Source organism: Rhodnius prolixus, unplaced genomic scaffold (assembly GCF_049639745.1).
Source record: "Rhodnius prolixus isolate KJV_2025 unplaced genomic scaffold, Rpr scaffold_1, whole genome shotgun sequence".
NCBI lineage: Eukaryota > Metazoa > Arthropoda > Insecta > Hemiptera > Reduviidae > Rhodnius > Rhodnius prolixus.
The window spans coordinates 3,765,767-3,780,064 of NW_027411581.1; positions in this window are offsets into that span (position 1 = coordinate 3,765,767).

Consider the following 14,298-nt stretch of genomic DNA (forward strand, 5'->3'; position numbering starts at 1 on the left):
GGAAGGAAATTTTGAGATTTTGTTAATTTTCTTTATTTTTAAAATTGCTGCATCACTCGTCTTATTAATGATAGACCTGCGATAATCTGTGCAATTAAAGTACTCTTTTACCCTAACATTTGTGCAGTACTACAGCTTTCTATCTCAAATATTGAAAAAGATATAGGGCAGGAAATTTTGAGATTTTGATCATTTTCTTTATATTTAAAATTGCTGTATCTCCTGTCTTATTAGCGATAGACCTGCGAGAATCTGTAGAATTATAGTACTCTTTTACCTTAACATTTGAGCAAAACTACAGCTTCCTATCTCAATATTTTAAGAAGATACAGGGTAGGAAATTTTGAGATTTTGTTCATTTTCTGTATATTTAAAATTGCTGTATCTCCGGTCTCATTAATGATAGACCAGCGAGAATCTGCAGAATTATTGTAATCATGTAGCTTAATATTTGTGCAAAACTACAGCTTTCTATCTAAATTTTTGAAAAAGATAAAAGGAAGGAAATTTTGAGATTTTGTTCATTTTCTTTATTTTTAAAATTGCTGCATCACTCGTCTTATTAATGATAGACCTGCGATAATCTGTGCAATTAAAGTACTCTTTTACCCTAACATTTGTGCAATACTACAGCTTTCTATCTCAAATATTGAAAAAGATATAGGGCAGGAAATTTTGAGATTTTGATCATTTTCATTATATTTAGAATTGCTGTATCTCCGGTCGCATTAAAGATAGACCTGCTAGAATCTGTAGAATTATAGTAATCTTTTAGGCTAACATTTGTGCAAAACTACAGCTTTCTATCTCAATTTTTGAAAATGATATAGGACAGGAAATTTTGAGATTTTGTTCATTTCCTTTATATTTAAAATTGCTGTATCTCCTGTCTTAATAGCGATAGACCTGCGAGAATCGGTAGAATTATAGCAATCTTTTAGCTTAACATTTGTGCAAAACTACAGCTTGCTATCTCAATTTTTTAAAAAGATATAGGGTAGGAAATATTGAGATTTTGTTCATTTTCTGTATATTTAAAATTGCTGTATCTCCGGTCTCATTAATGATAGACCAGCGAGAATCTGCAGAATTATTGTAATCATGTAGCTTAACATTTGTGCAAAACTACAGCTTTCTATCTAAATTTTTGAAAAAGATTAAAGGAAAGAAATTTTGAGATTTTGTTCATTTTCTTTATATTTAAAATTGCTGTATCTCCGGTCTTATTAATGATACACCAGCGAGAATCTGCAGAATTATTGTAATCATGTAGCTTAACATTTGTGCAAAACTACAGCTTTCTATCTAAATTTTTGTAAAAGATAAAAGGAAACAAATTTTGAGATTTTGTTCATTTTCTTTATTTTTAAAATTGCTGCATCACCTGTCTTATTAATGATAGACCTGCGATAATTTGTGCAATTGAAGTACTCTTTTTCCCTAACATTTGTGCAATACTCTAACTTTCTATCTCAAATTTTGAAAAAGATATAGGGCAGGAAATTTTAAGATTTTGATCATAATCATTATATTTAGAATTGCTGTATCTCCGGTCGCATTAAAGATAGACCTGCTAGAATCTGTAGAATTATAGTAATCTTTTAGGCTAACATTTGTGCAAAACTACAGCTTTCTATCTCAAATTTTGTAAAAGATATAGGGCAAGAAATTTTGAGATTTTCTTCATTTTCTTTATATTTAAAATTGCTGTATCTCCGGTCGCATTAAAGATAGACCTGCTAGAATCTGTAGAATTATAGTAATCTTTTAGCTTAATATTTGTGCAAAACTACAGCTTTCTATCTCAATTTTTGAAAATGATATAGGACAGGAAATTTTGAGATTTTGTTCATTTCCTTTATATTTAAAATTGCTGTATCTCCTGTCTTATTAGCGATAGACTTGCGAGAATCTGTAGAATTATAGTACTCTTTTACCTTAACATTTGAGCAAAACTACAGCTTGCTATCTCAATTTTTTAAAAAGATATAGGGTAGGAAATTTTGAGATTTTTTTCATTTTCTGTATATTTAAAATTGCTGTATCTCCTGTCTTATTAGCGATAGACCTGCGAGAATCTGTAGAATTATAGTACTCTTTTACCTTAACATTTGAGCAAAACTACAGCTTGCTATCTCAATTTTTTAAAAAGATATAGGGTAGGAAATATTGAGATTTTGTTCATTTTCTGTATATTTAAAATTGCTGTATCTCCGGTCTCATTAATGATAGACCAGCGAGAATCTGCAGAATTATTGTAATCATGTAGCTTAACATTTGTGCAAAACTACAGCTTTCTATCTAAATTTTTGATAAAGATTAAAGGAAAGAAATTTTGAGATTTTGTTCATTTTCTTTATATTTAAAATTGCTGTATCTCCGGTCTTATTAATGATACACCAGCGAGAATCTGCAGAATTATTGTAATCATGTAGCTTAACATTTGTGCAAAACTACAGCTTTCTATCTAAATTTTTGTAAAAGATAAAAGGAAACAAATTTTGAGATTTTGTTCATTTTCTTTATTTTTAAAATTGCTGCATCACCCGTCTTATTAATGATAGACCTGCGATAATCTGTGCAATTGAAGTACTCTTTTTCCCTAACATTTGTGAATACTCTAACTTTCTATCTCAAATTTTGAAAAAGATATAGGGCAGGAAATTTTAAGATTTTGATCATAATCATTATATTTAGAATTGCTGTATCTCCGGTCGCATTAAAGATAGACCTGCTAGAATCTGTAGAATTATAGTAATCTTTTAGGCTAACATTTGTGCAAAACTACAGCTTTCTATCTCAAATTTTGTAAAAGATATAGGGCAAGAAATTTTGAGATTTTCTTCATTTTCTTTATATTTAAAATTGCTGTATCTCCGGTCGCATTAAAGATAGACCTGCTAGAATCTGTAGAATTATAGTAATCTTTTAGCTTAATATATGTGCAAAACTACAGCTTTCTATCTCAATTTTTGAAAATGATATAGGACAGGAAATTTTGAGATTTTGTTCATTTCCTTTATATTTAAAATTGCTGTATCTCCTGTCTTATTAGCGATAGACTTGCGAGAATCTGTAGAATTATAGTACTCTTTTACCTTAACATTTGAGCAAAACTACAGCTTGCTATCTCAATTTTTTAAAAAGATATAGGGTAGGAAATATTGAGATTTTGTTCATTTTCTGTATATTTATAATTGCTGTATCTCCGGTCTCATTAATGATAGACCAGCGAGAATCTGCAGAATTATTGTAATCATGTAGCTTAACATTTGTGCAAATCTACAGCTTTCTATCTAAATTTTTGAAAAAGATTAAAGGAAACAAATTTTGAGATTTTGTTCATTTTCTTTATATTTAAAATTGCTGTATCTCCTGTCTTAATAGTGATAGACCTGCGAGAATCGGTAGAATTATAGTAATCTTTTAGCTTAACATTTTTGCAAAACTACAGCTTTCTATCTCAATTTTTGAAAATGATATAGCACAGGAAATTTTGAGATTTTGTTCATTTCGTTTATATTTAAAACTGCTGTATCTCCTGTCTTATTAGCGATAGAACTGCGAGAATCTGTAGAATTATAGTACTCTTTTACCTTAACATTTGAGCAAAACTAAAGCTTGCTATCTCAATTTTTGAAAAAGATATAGGGTAGGAAATTTTGAGATTTTGTTCATTTTCTGTATATTTAAAATTGCTGTATCTCCGGTCTCATTAATGATAGACCAGCGAGAATCTGCAGAATTATTGTAATCATGTAGCTTAACATTTGTGCAAAACTACAGCTTTCTATCTAAATTTTTGTAAAAGATAAAAGGAAAGAAATTTTGAGATTTTGTTCATTTTCTTTATTTTTAAAATTGCTGCATCACTCGTCTTATTAATGATAGACCTGCGATAATCTGTGCAATTGAAGTACTCTTTTAGGCTAACATTTGTGCAAAACTACAGCTTTCTATCTCAATTTTTGAAAATGATATAGGACAGGAAATTTTGAGATTTTGTTCATTTCCTTTATATTTAAAATTGCTGTATCTCCTGCCTTAATAGCGATAGACCTGCGAGAATCGGTAGAATTATAGCAATCTTTTAGCTTAACATTTGTGCAAAACTACAGCTTTCTATCTAAATTTTTGTAAAAGATAAAAGGAAACAAATTTTGAGATTTTGTTCATTTTCTTTATTTTTAAAATTGCTGCACCAGTCGTCTTATTAATGATAGACCTGCGATAATCTGTGCAATTGAAGTACTCTTTTTCCCTAACATTTGTGCAATACTCTAACTTTCTATCTCAAATTTTGAAAAAGATATAAGGCAGGAAATTTTAAGATTTTGATCATTTTCATTATATTTAGAATTGCTGTATCTCCGGTCGCATTAAAGATAGACCTGCTAGAATCTGTAGAATTATAGTAATCTTTTAGCTTAACATTTGTGCAAAACTACAGCTTTCTATCTCAATTTTTGAAAATGATATAGGACAGGAAATTTTGAGATTTTGATGATTTTCTTTATATTTAAAATTGCTGTATCTCCTGTCTTAATAGCGATAGACCTGCGAGAATCGGTAGAATTATAGTAATCTATTAGCTTAACATTTGTGCAAAACTACAGCTTTCTATCTCAATTTTTGAAAATGATATAGGACAGGAAATTTTGAGATTTTGTTCATTTCCTTTATATTTAAAATTGCTGTATCTCCTGTCTTATTAGCGATAGACCTGCGAGAATCTGTAGATTTATAGTACTCTTTTACCGTAACATTTGAGAAAAACTACAGCTTGCTATCTCAATTTTTTAAAAAGATATAGGGTAGGAAATATTGAGATTTTGTTCATTTTCTGTATATTTAAAATTGCTGTATCTCCGGTCTCATTAATGATAGACCAGCGAGAATCTGCAGAATTATTGTAATCATGTAGCTTAACATTTGTGCAAAACTACAGCTTTCTATCTAAATTTTTGATAAAGATTAAAGGAAAGAAATTTTGAGATTTTGTTCATTTTCTTTATATTTAAAATTGCTGTATCTCCGGTCTTATTAATGATACACCAGCGAGAATCTGCAGAATTATTGTAATCATGTAGCTTAACATTTGTGCAAAACTACAGCTTTCTATCTAAATTTTTGTAAAAGATAAAAGGAAACAAATTTTGAGATTTTGTTCATTTTCTTTATTTTTAAAATTGCTGCATCACCCGTCTTATTAATGATAGACCTGCGATAATCTGTGCAATTGAAGTACTCTTTTTCCCTAACATTTGTGCAATACTCTAACTTTCTATCTCAAATTTTGAAAAAGATATAGGGCAGGAAATTTTAAGATTTTGATCATAATCATTATATTTAGAATTGCTGTATCTCCGGTCGCATTAAAGATAGACCTGCTAGAATCTGTAGAATTATAGTAATCTTTTAGGCTAACATTTGTGCAAAACTACAGCTTTCTATCTCAAATTTTGTAAAAGATATAGGGCAAGAAATTTTGAGATTTTCTTCATTTTCTTTATATTTAAAATTGCTGTATCTCCGGTCGCATTAAAGATAGACCTGCTAGAATCTGTAGAATTATAGTAATCTTTTAGCTTAATATTTGTGCAAAACTACAGCTTTCTATCTCAATTTTTGAAAATGATATAGGACAGGAAATTTTGAGATTTTGTTCATTTCCTTTATATTTAAAATTGCTGTATCTCCTGTCTTATTAGCGATAGACTTGCGAGAATCTGTAGAATTATAGTACTCTTTTACCTTAACATTTGAGCAAAACTACAGCTTGCTATCTCAATTTTTTAAAAAGATATAGGGTAGGAAATATTGAGATTTTGTTCATTTTCTGTATATTTAAAATTGCTGTATCTCCGGTCTCATTAATGATAGACCAGCGAGAATCTGCAGAATTATTGTAATCATGTAGCTTAACATTTGTGCAAAACTACAGCTTTCTATCTAAATTTTTGAAAAAGATTAAAGGAAAGAAATTTTGAGATTTTGTTCATTTTCTTTATATTTAAAATTGCTGTATCTCCTGTCTTAACAGTGATAGACCTGCGAGAATCGGTAGAATTATAGTAATCTTTTAGCTTAACATTTTTGCAAAACTACAGCTTTCTATCTCAATTTTTGAAAATGATATAGCACAGGAAATTTTGAGATTTTGTTCATTTCGTTTATATTTAAAATTGCTGTATCTCCTGTCTTATTAGCGATAGAACTGCGAGAATCTGTAGAATTATAGTACTCTTTTACCTTAACATTTGAGCAAAACTAAAGCTTGCTATCTCAATTTTTGAAAAAGATATAGGGTAGGAAATTTTGAGATTTTGTTCATTTTCTGTATATTTAAAATTGCTGTATCTCCGGTCTCATTAATGATAGACCAGCGAGAATCTGCAGAATTATTGTAATCATGTAGCTTAACATTTGTGCAAAACTACAGCTTTCTATCTAAATTTTTGTAAAAGATAAAAGGAAACAAATTTTGAGATTTTGTTCATTTTCTTTATTTTTAAAATTGCTGCATCACTCGTCTTATTAATGATAGACCTGCGATAATCTGTGCAATTGAAGTACTCTTTTAGGCTAACATTTGTGCAAAACTACAGCTTTCTATCTCAATTTTTGAAAATGATATAGGACAGGAAATTTTGAGATTTTGTTCATTTCCTTTATATTTAAAATTGCTGTATCTCCTGCCTTAATAGCGATAGACCTGCGAGAATCGGTAGAATTATAGCAATCTTTTAGCTTAACATTTGTGCAAAACTACAGCTTTCTATCTAAATTTTTGAAAAAGATAAAAGCAAGGAAATTTTGAGATTTTGTTCATTTTCTTTATTTTTAAAATTGCTCCAACACTCGTCTTAGTAATGATAGACCTGCTATAATCTGTGCAACTAAAGTACTCTTTTACCCTAACATTTGTGCAATACTACAGCTTTCTATCTCAAATTTTGAAAAAGATATAGGGCAGGAAATTTTGAGATTTTGATCATTTTCTTTATATTTAAAATTGCTGTATCTCCGGTCTTATTAATGATACACCAGCGAGAATCTGCAGAATTATTGTAATCATGTAGCTTAACATTTGTGCAAAACTACAGCTTTCTATCTAAATTTTTGTAAAAGATAAAAGGAAACAAATTTTGAGATTTTGTTCATTTTCTTTATTTTTAAAATTGCTGCATCACTCGTCTTATTAATGATAGACCTGCGATAATCTGTGCAATTGAAGTACTCTTTTTCCCTAACATTTGTGCAATACTCTAACTTTCTATCTCAAATTTTGAAAAAGATATAGGGCAGGAAATTTTAAGATTTTAATCATTTTCATTATATTTAGAATTGCTGTATCTCCGGTCGCATTAAAGATAGACCTGCTAGAATCTGTAGAATTATAGTAATCTTTTAGCTTAACATTTGTGCAAAACTACAGCTTTCTATCTCAATTTTTGAAAATGATATAGGACAGGAAATTTTGAGATTTTGATGATTTTCTTTATATTTAAAATTGCTGTATCTCCTGTCTTAATAGCGATAGACCTGCGAGAATCGGTAGAATTATAGTAATCTATTAGCTTAACATTTGTGCAAAACTACAGCTTTCTATCTCAATTTTTGAAAATGATATAGGACAGGAAATTTTGAGATTTTGTTCATTTCCTTTATATTTAAAATTGCGGTATCTCCTGTCTTATTAGCGATAGACCTGCGAGAATCTGTAGATTTATAGTACACTTTTACCGTAACATTTGAGAAAAACTACAGCTTGCTATCTCAATTTTTGAAAAAGATATAGGGTAGGAAATTTTGAGATTTTGTTCATTTTCTGTATATTTAAAAATGCTGTATCTCCAGTCTCATTAATGATAGACCAGCGAGAATCTGCAGAATTATTGTAATCATGTAGCTTAACATTTGTGCAAAACTACAGCTTTCTATCTAAATTTTTGAAAAAGATAAAAGCAAGGAAATTTTGAGATTTTGTTCATTTTCCTTATTTTTAAAATTGCTACATCACTCGTCATAGTAATGATAGACCTGCGATAATCAGTGCAACTAAAGTACTCTTTTACCCTAACATTTGTGCAATACTACAGCTTTCTATCTCAAATTTTGAAAAAGATGTAGGGCAGGAAATTTTGAGATTTTGATCATTTTCTTTATATTTAAAATTGCTGTATCTCCGGTCTTATTGATACACCAGCGAGAATCTGCAGAATTATTGTAATCATGTAGCTTAACATTTGTGCAAAACTACAGCTTTCTATCTAAATTTTTGAAAAAGATAAAAGGAAGGAAATTTTGAGATTTTGTTCATTTTCTTTATTTTTAAAATTGCTGCATCACTCGTCTTATTTATGATAGACCTGCGATAATCTGTGCAATTAAAGTACTCTTTTACCCTAACATTTGTTCAATACTACAGCTTTCTATCTCAAATTTTGAAAAAGATATAGGGCAGGAAATTTTGAGATTTTGATCATTTTCTTTATAATTAAAATTGCTGTATCTCCGGTCTTATTAATGATAGAACTGCGATAATCTGTACAATTAAAATACTCTTTTACCTTAACATTTGAACAATACTACAGCTTTCTATCTCAATTTTTGAAAAAGATATAGGACAGGAAATTTCGAGATTTTGTTCATTTTCTTTATATTTAAAATTGTTGTATCTCTGGACTCATTAATGATAGACCTGCATGGATCAGTAGAATTATAGTACTCTTTTACCTTAACATTTGTGCAAAAGTACAGCTTTCTATCTCAATTTTTGAAAAAGGTAAAGGAAAGGAAATTTTGTTCATTTTCTTTATATTCAAAATTGCTTTATCACTCTTCTTTTTAATGATAGACCTTGGATAATCTATGCAATTAACGTACTCTTTTACCTGAACATTTGCGCAATACTGCAGCTTTCTATCTCAACTTTTGAAAAAGTTATAGGGCAGGCAATTTTGAGATTTTGTTCATTTTCTGCATATTTAAAATTGCTGCATCTCCGGTCTGATTCTACAGCGAGAATCTGTAGAATTGTAGTACACTTTCACCTTAACATTTGTGCAAAACTGCAGCATTCTATGTCAATTATTAAAAAAGATATGGGGCAGGAAATTTTGAAATTTTCTTCATTTTCTTTATATTTAAAATTGCTGTATCTCCTGTCTTATTAGTGATAGACCTGCGAGAATCTGTAGAATTATTGTAATCTTTTAGCTTAACATTTCTGCAAAACTACAGCTTTCTATCTCAATTTTTGAAAAAGATATAGGGCAGGAAATTTCGAGATTTTGTTCATTTTCATTATATTTAAAATTGCTGTATCTCCTGTCTTAATAGTGATAGACCTGCGAGAATCTGTAGCATTATAGTACTCTATTATCTTAACATATGTGCAAAAGTACAGCTTTCTATCTCAATTTTTGAAAAAGATATAGGGCAGGAAATTTTGAGATTTTGATCATTTTCTTTATAATTAAAATTGCTGTATCTCCGGTCTTATTAATGATAGAACTGCGATAATCTGTACAATTAAAATACTCTTTTACCTTAACATTTGAACAATACTACAGCTTTCTATCTCAATTTTTGAAAAAGATATAGGGCAGGAAATTTCGAGATTTGGTTCATTTTCTTTATATTTAAAATTGCTGTATCTCCGGTCTTATTAATGATAGACCTGCGATAATCTGTACAATTAAAGTACTCTTTTACCTTTACATTTGTGCAATACTACAGCTTTCTATCTCAATTTTTGAAAAAATATAGGGTAGGAAATTTTGAGATTTTGTTCATTTTCTTTATATTTAAAATTGCTGTATTTCCTGTCTTATTAGTGATAGACCTGCGAGAATCTGTACAATTAATGTACTCTTATACCTTAACATTTGCGCAAAACTACAGCTTTCTATCTCAATTTTTGATAAAGATACAGGGCACGAAATTTTGAGATTTTGTTCATTTTCTTTATATTTAAAATTGCTGTATCTCCTGTCTCATTAATGATAGACCTGCGAGAACCTGTACAAATATAGTACTCTTTTACCTTAACAATTGTGCAAAAGTATAACTTTCTATCTCTATTTTTGAAAAAGATATAGGGCAGGAAATTTTGAGATTTTGTTCATTTTCTTTATATTTAAAATTGCTGTATCTCTTGTCTTATTAGTGATAGACCTGCGAGAATCTGTAGAATTATTGTAATCTTTTAGCTTAACATTTCTGCAAAACTACAGTTTTCTATCTCAATTTTTGAAAAAGATAAAGGGCAGGAAATTTTGAAATTTTGTTCATTTTCTTTATATTTAAAATTGCTGTATCTCCGGTCTTGTTAATGATAGACATACGATAATCTGTGCAATTAAAGTACTCTTTTACCTTAACATTTGTGCAAAACTACAGCTTTCTATCTCAATTATTGAATAAGATATAGGGCAGGAAATTTTGAGATTTTGTTCATTTTTTTTATATTTAATATTGCTGTATCTCCGGTCTTATTAGTGATAGACCTGCGAGAATCTGTAGAATTATTGTAGTCTTTTAGCTTAACATTTGTGCAAAACTACAGCTTTCTATCTCAATTTTTGAAAAAGATGAAGGGCAGGAAATTTTGAAATTTTGTTCATTTTCTTTATATTTAGAAATGCTGTATCTCCGGTCTTATTAGTGATAGACCTGCGAGGATCTGTAGAATTATTCTACTCTTTTACCTTAAAATTTGTGCAAAACTACAGCTTTCTATCTCAATTTTTGAAAAAGATATAGGGCAAGAAATTTTGAGATTTCAATCATTTTCTATATATTTAATATTGCCGTATCTCCGGTCTCATTATTGATAGAACTGCGAGAATCTGTAGAATTATAGTACTCTTTTACCTTAACATTTGTGCAAAACTATAGCTTTCTATCTCAATTTTTGAAAAAGATGTAGGGCAGGAAATTTTGAGATTTTGTTCATTTTCTTTATATTTAGAATTGCTGTATCTCCGGCCTTATTAGTGATAGATTTGCGAGAATCTGTAGAATTATAGTACTCTTTTACCTTAACATTTGTGCAAAACTACAGCTTTCTATCTCAATTTTTGAAAAAGATATAGGGCAGGAAATTTTGAGATTTAGATCATTTTCTTTATAAATAAATTGCTGTATCTCCGGTCTTATTAATGATAGAACTGCGATAATCTGTACAATTAAAATACTCTTTTACATTAACATTTGAACAATACTACAGCTTTCTATCTCAATTTTTGAAAAAGATATAGGGCAGGAAATTTCGAGATTTTGTTCATTTTCTTTATATTTAAAATTGCTGTATCTCCTGTCTTAATAGTGATAGACCTGCGAGAATCTGTAGCATTATAGTACTCTATTATCTTAACATATGTGCAAAAGTACAGCTTTCTATCTCAATTTTTGAAAAAGATATAGGGCAGGAAATTTTGAGATTTTGATCATTTTCTTTATAATTAAAATTGCTGTATCTCCGGTCTTATTAATGATAGAACTGCGATAATCTGTACAATTAAAATACTCTTTTACCTTAACATTTGAACAATACTACAGCTTTCTATCTCAATTTTTGAAAATGATATAGGGCAGGAAATTTCGATATTTTGTTCATTTTCTTTATAATTAAAATTGCTGTATCTCCGGTTTTATTAGTGATAGACCTGCGAGAATCTGTAGCATTATAGTACTCTATTATCTTAACATATGTGCAAAAGTACAGCTTTCTATCTCAATTTTTGAAAAAGATATAGGGCATGAAATTTTCAGATTTTGTTCATTTTCTTTATATTTAAAATTGCTGTATCTCCGGTCTTATTAATGATAGACCTGCGATAATCTGTACAATTAAAGTACTCTTTTACCTTTACATTTGTGCAATACTACAGCTTTCTATCTCAATTTTTGAAAAAATATAGGGTAGGAAATTTTGAGATTTTGTTCATTTTCTTTATATTTAAAATTACTGTATTTCCTGTCTTATTAGTGATAGACCTGCGAGAATCTGTACAATTAAAATACTCTTTTACCTTAACATTTGAACAATACTACAGCTTTCTATCTCAATTTTTGAAAAAGATATAGGGCAGGAAATTTCGAGATTTTGTTCATTTTCTTTATAATTAAAATTGCTGTATCTCCGGTTTTATTAGTGATAGACCTGCGAGAATCTGTAGCATTATAGTACTCTATTATCTTAACATATATGCAAAAGTACAGCTTTCTATCTCAATTTTTGAAAAAGATATAGGGCAGGAAATTTTCAGATTTTGTTCATTTTCTTTATATTTAAAATTGCTGTATCTCCGGTCTTATTAATGATAGACCTGCGATAATCTGTACAATTAAAGTACTCTTTTACCTTTACATTTGTGCAATACTACAGCTTTCTATCTCAATTTTTGAAAAAATATAGGGTAGGAAATTTTGAGATTTTGTTCATTTTCTTTATATTTAATATTGCTGTATTTCCTGTCTTATTAGTGATAGACCTGCGAGAATCTGTACAATTAAAGTACTCTTATACCTTAACATTTGCGCAAAACTACAGCTTTCTATCTCAATTTTTGATAAAGATACAGGGCACGAAATTTTGAGATTTTGTTCATTTTCTTTATATTTAAAATTGCTGTATCTCCTGTCTCATTAATGATAGACCTGCGAGAATCTGTACAAATATAGTACTCTTTTACCTTAACAATTGTGCAAAAGTATAACTTTCTATCTCAATTTTTGAAAAAGATATAGGGCAGGAAATTTTGAGATTTTGTTCATTTTCTTTATATTTAAAATTGCTGTATCTCTTGTCTTATTAGTGATAGACCTGCGAGAATCTGTAGAATTATTGTAATCTTTTAGCTTAACATTTCTGCAAAACTACAGCTTTCTATCTCAATTTTTGAAAAAGATAAAGGGCAGGAAATTTTGAAATTTTGTTCATTTTCTTTATATTTAAAATTGCTGTATCTCCGGTCTTGTTAATGATAGACATACGATAATCTGTGCAATTAAAGTACTCTTTTACCTTAACATTTGTGCAAAACTACAGCTTTCTATCTCAATTATTGAATAAGATATAGGGCAGGAAATTTTGAGATTTTGTTCATTTTTTTTATATTTAATATTGCTGTATCTCCGGTCTTATTAGTGATAGACCTGCGAGAATCTGTAGAATTATTGTAGTCTTTTAGCTTAACATTTGTGCAAAACTACAGCTTTCTATCTCAATTTTTGAAAAAGATGAAGGGCAGGAAATTTTGAAATTTTGTTCATTTTCTTTATATTTAGAAATGCTGTATCTCCGGTCTTATTAGTGATAGACCTGCGAGGATCTGTAGAATTATTCTACTCTTTTACCTTAAAATTTGTGCAAAACTACAGCTTTCTATCTCAATTTTTGAAAAAGATATAGGGCAGGAAATTTTGAGATTTCAATCATTTTCTTTATATTTAATATTGCCGTATCTCCGGTCTCATTATTGATAGAACTGCGAGAATCTGTAGAATTATAGTACTCTTTTACCTTAACATTTGTGCAAAACTATAGCTTTCTATCTCAATTTTTGAAAAAGATGTAGGGCAGGAAATTTTGAGATTTTGTTCATTTTCTGTATATTTAGAATTGCTGTATCTCCGGCCTTATTAGTGATAGATTTGCGAGAATCTGTAGAATTATAGTACTCTTTTACCTTAACATTTGTGCAAAACTACAGCTTTCTATCTCAATTTTTGAAAAAGATATAGGGCAGGAAATTTTGAGATTTTGATCATTTTCTTTATAATTAAAATTGCTGTATCTCCGGTCTTATTAATGATAGAACTGCGATAATCTGTACAATTAAAATACTCTTTTACATTAACATTTGAACAATACTACAGCTTTCTATCTCAATTTTTGAAAAAGATATAGGGCAGGAAATTTCGAGATTTTGTTCATTTTCTTTATATTTAAAATTGCTGTATCTCCTGTCTTAATAGTGATAGACCTGCGAGAATCTGTAGCATTATAGTACTCTATTATCTTAACATATGTGCAAAAGTACAGCTTTCTATCTCAATTTTTGAAAAAGATATAGGGCAGGAAATTTTGAGATTTTGATCATTTTCTTTATAATTAAAATTGCTGTATCTCCGGTCTTATTAATGATAGAACTGCGATAATCTGTACAATTAAAATACTCTTTTACCTTAACATTTGAACAATACTACAGCTTTCTATCTCAATTTTTGAAAAAGATATAGGGCAGGAAATTTCGATATTTTGTTCATTTTCTTTATAATTAAAAT